The following is an 8,117-nucleotide window of genomic DNA, read 5'->3' on the forward strand; positions in this document are numbered from 1 at the left end:
CACCTTCCCCTCGCACCTCCCCCTTCGCCCTCATCCCTGCGAGGCCAGGCCCCGCCTCCTTTCCCTAGGCCTCCCCCTGCACCCCTTCCATTCCCCCTCCTCCAGCCCCCTGTCACCAGCCTCCCCTCTCGTCCCAGTCACCTCCCTTCGCCCCGTCTCTGACCCCCCATTCCTGCCTTCCTCACTGGCCCTGCCTCCCAGGTCTCTGGCTTCAAGTCTCTGTCTTGCCCTAGGTCAGAGCTGGTCACCCAACTGAGCCACAGTAGTAAGAATTAATTGTGTCATTTACTATAGCACTATGTATTCATCTTTAAACAGTATGACAGGAAATTATATATATACATACACACACACACAGCAAAATGACTGACCAAGTATTATTCTGCTTAATAACATAGTAAAAGCATCCTGACTGGTTAATAATTAAATCACACAGTGTTTTAATACCATGTGCTGCAAGAGCCACAGGAGACACATTAAAGAGCCCCTTGTAACTTGGGACCCTGAAGTATCACTGGTCTAGAGCTTCTCTTACTGTGCATCTCTCTCTCCCCCCTTCTGCCTTTGGCTGCCCTCTTCTATCTGCAGTCTTTCCCTGGACCTTCAGCTGGCATTGTGGATCTGCACTGCCAAAGCAAGGGCAGATGCTACTGGAGGCACAAAGAGGAACAAGCTGAGTGTATCTGGGGAGGGGGCTGCAGAGTGTGAATTATGTATGGTGCAGCGAGGGGACTAGCAAACCTCCTGATATTGCAGCGTTCTGAGCTACTAACTGTATTAGTTAATTTGCATTCTCTCAGATGAGTCCAATCATTATTCCTTGCAAAACAGAAAATCGATGGTAGGGCAGGAATAACATTTTCTCTTAGGTTTCAGAGTATCAGCTGTGTTAGTCTGTATCCACAAAAAGAAAAGGAGTATTTTCTCTTAGGTAGCTCTTTATGTAGAGTTAAAGAGACACTGGCAGGTTGATATTTGTGTTTTAAAACAAAGGCCCTTGGCCATGTTATTTAAACCACCTTAGATTCCTTGTTTTTGACTGAATTAATTTTAAGAGCTTGATTTTATTTTCACTTTTTATGCTATTTAAATCTGAGGAAGAAAATGAAAAGCTAATACATTTTACTTTTTGTCTGTTATCAGTTTTACTGGTTCTAGTAGACTACACAATGCTATATAGATAAAGCATGGGTTGCAAACACTTTAGAGCAATGTTTAAGTCTATAAAAACAGGGTTTTAAATTAAAACATTTCTATTAATATTACATCCTGTGACCAAGATTTCCTCTCTCCTTCCCCTTTATTTTCTTGAACAAAACCTAAGTCTGGGTTTATATTACTTGGGAATGGCTCTTTAAGGAAAGCATTTCTGGACAGGCAATAGGTGCTGTTTGAAGACTGGCACTTGCAGTACTAAGCCAATAGCCACAAGGCAACATAAGAAGGGCCCTATTGGATGAGACCAATAGTCCATCTAGCCCAGTATCCTGTCTTCTGGCAGTGGCGGATGCCAGGTGCTTCAGAGGGAATGAACAGAACAGGGCAATTTATCCAGTGATCCATCCCCTGTCATTAATGCCCAGCTTCTAGCACAGGGGTGGCCAGCCTGAGAAGGAGCCAGAATTTACCAATGTACATTGCCAAAGAGCCATGGTAATACGTCAGCAGCCCCCCATCAGCTCCACACCACCACCACCCCGCCTAGCTTCCAGGGCCTCCTGCCCACTGGCAGCTCTACCGCTCAGCGCCTCCCCCTCCTTCCCCGCACCTCCTGATCAGCTGTCTTGTGGCATGCAGGAGGCTATGGCGGTGGGAGGAGCGAGGGCATGGCAGTCTCAGAGGAGAGGGTGGGAAGGGGTGGAGAGGGGGCAGGGCCTGTGGCAGAGCCAGGGGTTGAGCAGTGAGCACCCCCTGGCACATTGGAAAGTTGGTGCCTGTAGTCCCTCCCCGGAGTCGGTGCCTATACAAGGAGCCGCATATTAACTTCTGAAGAGCCGCATGTGGCTCCGGAGCCACAGGTTGGTCACCCCTGATCTAGCAGTTGAAATCTAGACAAGTCTTCCAGAGTCCTCTGCAAGAATCTCTACAGCTCCTGGCTGCTGTTTTGATGTAGACAAGATATCTGATCAGGCAAAGTTTCGTAAAGTGCTTTAAAATAATGACTGCCTCCAATTTTAGGGAGTGGGGGAGGAAGGGCAAGAAAAGCTGTTATTATTTCAAAGCATTGTCCATTTTGATGGGAATAGCAGCAGCCAAAACCTGGGTTGTTAGACCACCTTATTGCCCTTTTTTTGATTTCATGTGTGGCTGCTGCTGAGAGGTGTAGGTGCTGGCTTTCAACTATAGAATCATAGAATCATAGAATATAAGGGTTGGAAGGGACCCCAGAAGGTCATCTAGTCCAACCCCCTGCTCGAAGCAGGACCAATTCCCAGTTAAATCATCAATTCCCAGTTAAATCATCAACTAGTCTTCAGACTCCACAGGTCTGGAACTCTGAGTAACTATACTGTAACCCAAAACAACCAAGGAGTGTGGGTTTTAGCCCACGAAAGCTTATGCCCAAATATATTTGTTAGTCTCTAAGGTGCCACAAGTACTCGTTTTTTTTGCTGATACAGACTAACATGGCTACCACTCTGAAACCTATACTGTAACCAGAGCATTTTAACTTTGTGTCGAATAGTTAATAATTTTGTGTCAAATAGTTACACATGTTTAATATTTTTTCTATTAAGTGTTCTTGCACTAGAACTTAAGACATATACAATATGTTTATAAATACATTGAACACCAATTTAAAGCACTGCAGACAGTCTGGGTATAGCGAATACCTTCACTTCTTAGGTGAATGAAGACAGCTCTCGGCCTAATGCCTCACAATATACAGGTTTCAGAGTAACAGCCGTGTTAGTCTGTATTCTCAAAAAGAAAAGGAGGACTTGTGGCACCTTAGAGACTAACCAATTTATTTGAGCATAAGCTTTCATGAGCTACAGCGCACTTCATCAGATGCATTCAGTGGAAAATACAGTGAGGAGATTTATATACACACAGAACATGAAAAAATGGGCGTTATCATACACACTGTAAGGAGAGTGATCACTTAAGATGAGCTATTACCAACAGGACCGGGCGGGGGGAGGGGAGGGTGGAAGAAAACCTTTTGTAGTGATAATCAAGGTGGGCCATTTCCAGCAGTTAACAAGAACGTCTGAGGAACAGTGGGGGGGAAATAAACATGGGGAAATAGTTTTACGTTGTGTAATGACTCATCCACTCCCAGCCTCTATTCAAGCCTGAGTTAATTGTATCCAGTTTGCAAATTAATTCCAATTCAGCAGTCTCTCGTTGGAGTCTGTTTTTGAAGTCTTTTTGTTGTAATATTGCAACTTTTAGGTCAGAGATCGAGTGACCAGAGAGATTGAAGTGTTCTCTGACTGGTTTATGAATGTTATATTTCTTGACATCTGATTTGTGTCCAATTATTCTTTTACGTAGAGACTGGCCAGTTTGACCAATGTACATGGCATAGGGGCATTGCTGGCACATGATGGCATATATCACATTGGTGGATGTGCAGGTGAATGAGCCTCTGATAGTGTGGCTGATGTGATTAGGCCCTATGATGGTGTCCCCGGAATAGATATGTGGACACAGTTGGCACCGGGCTTTGTTGCAAGGATAGGTTCCTAGGTTAGTGGTTCTGTGGTGTGGTGTGTGGTTGCTGGAGAGTATTTGCTTCAGGTTGGGGGGCTGTCTGTAGGCAAGGACTGGCCTGTCTCCCAAGATTTGTGAGAGTGATGGGTCATCCTTCAGGATAGGTTGTAGATCCTTGATGATGCGATGGAGAGGTTTTAGTTGGGGGCTGAAGGTGTTGGCTAGTGGCGTTCTGTTATTTTCTTTGTTGGGCCTGTCCTGTAGCAGGTGACTTCTGGGTACTCTTCTGGCTCTAACAATCTGTTTCTTCATTTCAGCAGGTGGGTATTGTAGTTGTAAGAATGCTTGATAGAGATCTTGTAGGTGTTTGTCTCTGTCTGAGGGGTTGGAGCAGATGCAGTTGTATCGTAGAGCTTGGCTGTAGACAATGGATCATGTGGTGTGGTCAGGGTGAAAGCTGAAGGCATGTAGGTAGGAATAGCAGTCAGTAGGTTTCCGGTATAGGGTAGTGTTTATGTGACCATAATGACACTACTTATTAGCACTGTAGTGTCCAGGAAGTGGATCTCTTGTGTGGACTGGACCAGGCTGAGGTTGATGGTGGAATGGAAATTGTTGAAATCATGGTGGAATTCATCAAGGGCTTCTTTTTCATGGGTCCAGATGATGAAGATGTCATCAATATAGTGCAAGTAGAATAGGGGCATTAGGGGACGAGAGCTGAGGAAGCGTTGTTCTAAGTCAGCCATAAAAATGTTGGCATACTGTGGGGCCATGCGGGTACCTATAGCAGTGCTGCTGATTTGAAGGTATACATTCTCCCCAAATGTGAAATAGTTATGGGTGAGGACAAAGTCACAAAGTTCAGCCACCAGGTTTGCCGTGACATTAGCAGGGATACCGTTCCTGACGGCTCGTAGTCTATCTTTGTGTGGAATGTTGGTGTAGGGGGCTTCTGCATCCATAGTGGCCAGGATGGTGTTTTCAGGAAGATCACCGATGGATTGTAGTTTCCTCAGGAAGTTTCCTTGGTGTCTCGAAGATAGCTGCCAGTACTCCCAGCTTAGGGCCTGAGGAGGGAGTCTACATAGCCAGACAATCCTGCTGTCAGGGTGCCAATGCCTGAGATGATGGGGCGTCCAGGATTTCCAGGTTTATGGATCTTGGGTAGCAGATAGAATACCCCAGGTCAGGGTTCCAGGGATGTGTCTGTGCGGATTTGTTCTTGTGCTTTTTCAGGGAGTTTCTTGAGTAAATGCTGTAGTTTCTTTTGGGTAACCCTCAGTGGGATCAGAGGGTAATGGCTTGTAGAAAGTGGTGTTGGAGAGCTGCCTAGCAGCCTCTTGTTTATATTCCGACCTATTCATGATGACGACAGCACCTCCTTTATCAGCCTTTTTGATTATGATGTAAGAGTTGTTTCTGAGGCTGTGGATGGCATTGTGTTCTGCACGGCTGAGGTTATGGGGCAAGTGATGCTGCTTTTCCACAATTTCAGCCCGTGCACGTCGGCGGAAGCACTCTATGTAGAAGTCCAGTCTGCTGTTTCGACCTTCAGGAGGAGTCCACCTAGAATCCTTCTTGTTGTAGTGTTGATAGGAAGTTCTCTGTGGATTAGTATGTTGTTCAGAGGTGTGTTGGAAATATTCCTTGAGTTGGAGACGTCGAAAATGGGATTCTAGGTCACCACAGAACTGTAGCATGTTCGTGGGGGTGGAGGGACAGAAGGAGAGGCCCCGAGATAGGACAGAAGTATACAATATACAAGTATACAAGATGTCTTTCCTGGTTCTTTAATGTGTTCTTATAAAGGAATAAAATGTGGCCAACAAGTCCATAAGGGATCAACTGCACTGATATATATTATTTAAACGTAGGACTGAAGTTACATTGTACTATACAATATATGTTGCAGAGAATCTTCCAGGAAAATCTTGAATGCTTTGCAGGGATAGTTACCAAGTTTGTTGACAGTAATATGCTGTTAACACAGTACACTGTATAAAGTACAAAAAGAAAAGGAGTACTTGTGGCACCTTAGAGACTAACCAATTTATTTGAGCATGAGCTTTCGTGAGCTACAGCTCACTTCATCGGATGCATACTGTGGAAACTGCAGAAGACATTATATACACAGAGACCATGAAACAATACCTCCTCCCACCCCACTCTCCTTCTGGTAATAGCTTATCTAAAGTGATCATCAAGTTGGCCCATTTCCAGCACAAATCCAGGTTTTCTCACCCTCCCTCCCCCCCCCCACACAAACTCACTCTCCTGCTGGTAATAGCCCATCAGAGTGAGTTTGTGTGTGGGGAGGCGGAGGGTGAGAAAACCTGGATTTGTGCTGGAAATGGGCCAACTTGATGATCACTTTAGATAAGCTATTACCAGCAGGAGAGTGGGGTGGGAGGAGGTATTGTTTCATGGTCTCTGTGTATATAATGTCTTCTGCAGTTTCCACAGTATGCATCCGATGAAGTGAGCTGTAGCTCACGAAAGCTTATGCTCAAATAAATTGGTTAGTCTAAGGTGCCACAAGTACTCCTTTTCTTTTTGCGAATACAGACTAACACGGCTGTTACTCTGAAACCTGTATAAAGTTCAGAACGATGTACTAAATGATTATGTTGTAACAAACTGACCAGACACTTTCATTTAAAAAGAGGAAGAACCTGGCGTGCTATATTTAACAGCTCTTGAACAACACCACCACCACCACCAGATCAGCGTGTCCAAGACCAAATAGCCTCTATAACCATGGGAGGTGGGTGAAACTTCCCCTGGGGAAGGCAAGCTCCTTGTCCTGCCTCTTCCGCCCACAGCCGCTCCTGCTCTGCCCCAGGCCCCGCCCCTGCCCGCCGCTGACTCGACACTCACCTCTTCCCCCTCCGCTCACCTGCTGCTCGCCTCCTCGCCAGACCCTTTCCCTGTGCAGCTGGCTCACTGCTCCCCTCCTCACCCTGCTGCCGTCTCCCCCCCCCCCCGGCACCCTCTCCCCTATTCACCTTAACGCACTGACAACATTCCCCAAGGGAACTGAACAGGCAACAGGTATAGCTCAATTGCCAGATAGACTCTCCTCTGCGTGGCAGGGAGCTCGGTGTATGCTGTAGAGAGAGAGGGGAAAAGCCAGGCTACTGGCGCCAGCCTGAAGCCTTATCTCTTCTTTTGAAAAAGTGCTTGTCATGGACAGCCTGCATTAAGGCAGCAGTTTAATCACCTTTCTTACCCAGACTTCCCTGCCAGGCTCCTTTACTTAAACGGTGTTTGAATAAAGTGACTAGATCAAGAAATAAACTCACTGGCTATGTCAGCTCCTCCTTGAGCCCAGTCAGCAGTTCCTTCTTCTGAGTACAGAGAGTAACTGAAGGATCGTCATTTGGAAACTGTTTTTAATCCCAATAACACATTTTCTTGCAATATAAAAGCCAGCTGAATGTGGCCAAAGGCTTCCTGGGCGTTGGCAAATGCCTGTTAAATGGCTTCATTACCACTTAATGGCTCTTTAACAGTTCCAGTGATCTCTGCTATTAGGTCTCTGGAAGGCTTTTTCACTGTGTACATGTCAAGAAACCATGTCAAGGTTCCTTCCCCACTCTGAACTCTAGGGTGCAGATGTGGGGACCTGCATGAAAACCTCCTAAGCTTACTTTTACCGGCTTAGGTTAAAACTTCCCCAAGTACAAACTATTTTACCCTTTGTCCTTGGACTTTCGCTGCCACCACCAAACGTTTAACCAGTTACTTGGAAAGAGTTGTTTGGAAACGTCTTTCCCCCCAAAATCCTCACCAAAACCTTGCACCCCCGTTTCTGGGGAAGGTTTGATAAAAATCCTCACCAATTTGCACTCGGGATCCCCTCCGCTCACCTCCTCACTCCGCCCCCCACCCCAGTCTGCTGCTCACATCCTCTCTCTCACTCCCACACAGCCTGCGCGGGGGGCTGTGAGGAGAGACGCAGATGCGGGGATTTCTGAGGGGCGAATGACTGTCTTTCTGGAGCTCCACCAAGTCAGATTTCATCCCTGTCCTTATACCAGAATGAAAAAGAGAACTCTTCTGTGAGCCACATCAAGCATGAAGCTTAGGTTAACTCAAACTCCCTAAGCAGTGGTGGATTAGCCACTGGGCCAACGGGGCCCATGCCCAGGAGCCCTGGCCAACTGAGGCACCCTTATGCCCCAATCTGCTCCACTCAGTGCTCCTGCCAGGAGCAAGCCCCCACTCTGCCTGCTGGGTGCTCCCTCCGGGGAGGGCAGAGCGGGGAGACTGCAGGTGGAAGGGATGGGAAAGGGACCCCACTTGCTCTGGCCCCACAAGCCCTTAATCCGTCTCTGTCCCTAAGTAGCATTTATTTCTTGTTTTTCGCCCTCTGCTCAGTTGCTTCTCACTAAAAATCCAGCTTCCAACTATTAGCTGTTTAACATTTACATAGAGTATCTATAATACTGATT

The sequence above is a fragment of the Caretta caretta genome, chromosome 3, assembly GCF_965140235.1.
Source record: "Caretta caretta isolate rCarCar2 chromosome 3, rCarCar1.hap1, whole genome shotgun sequence".
Classification (NCBI taxonomy): domain Eukaryota; kingdom Metazoa; phylum Chordata; order Testudines; family Cheloniidae; genus Caretta; species Caretta caretta.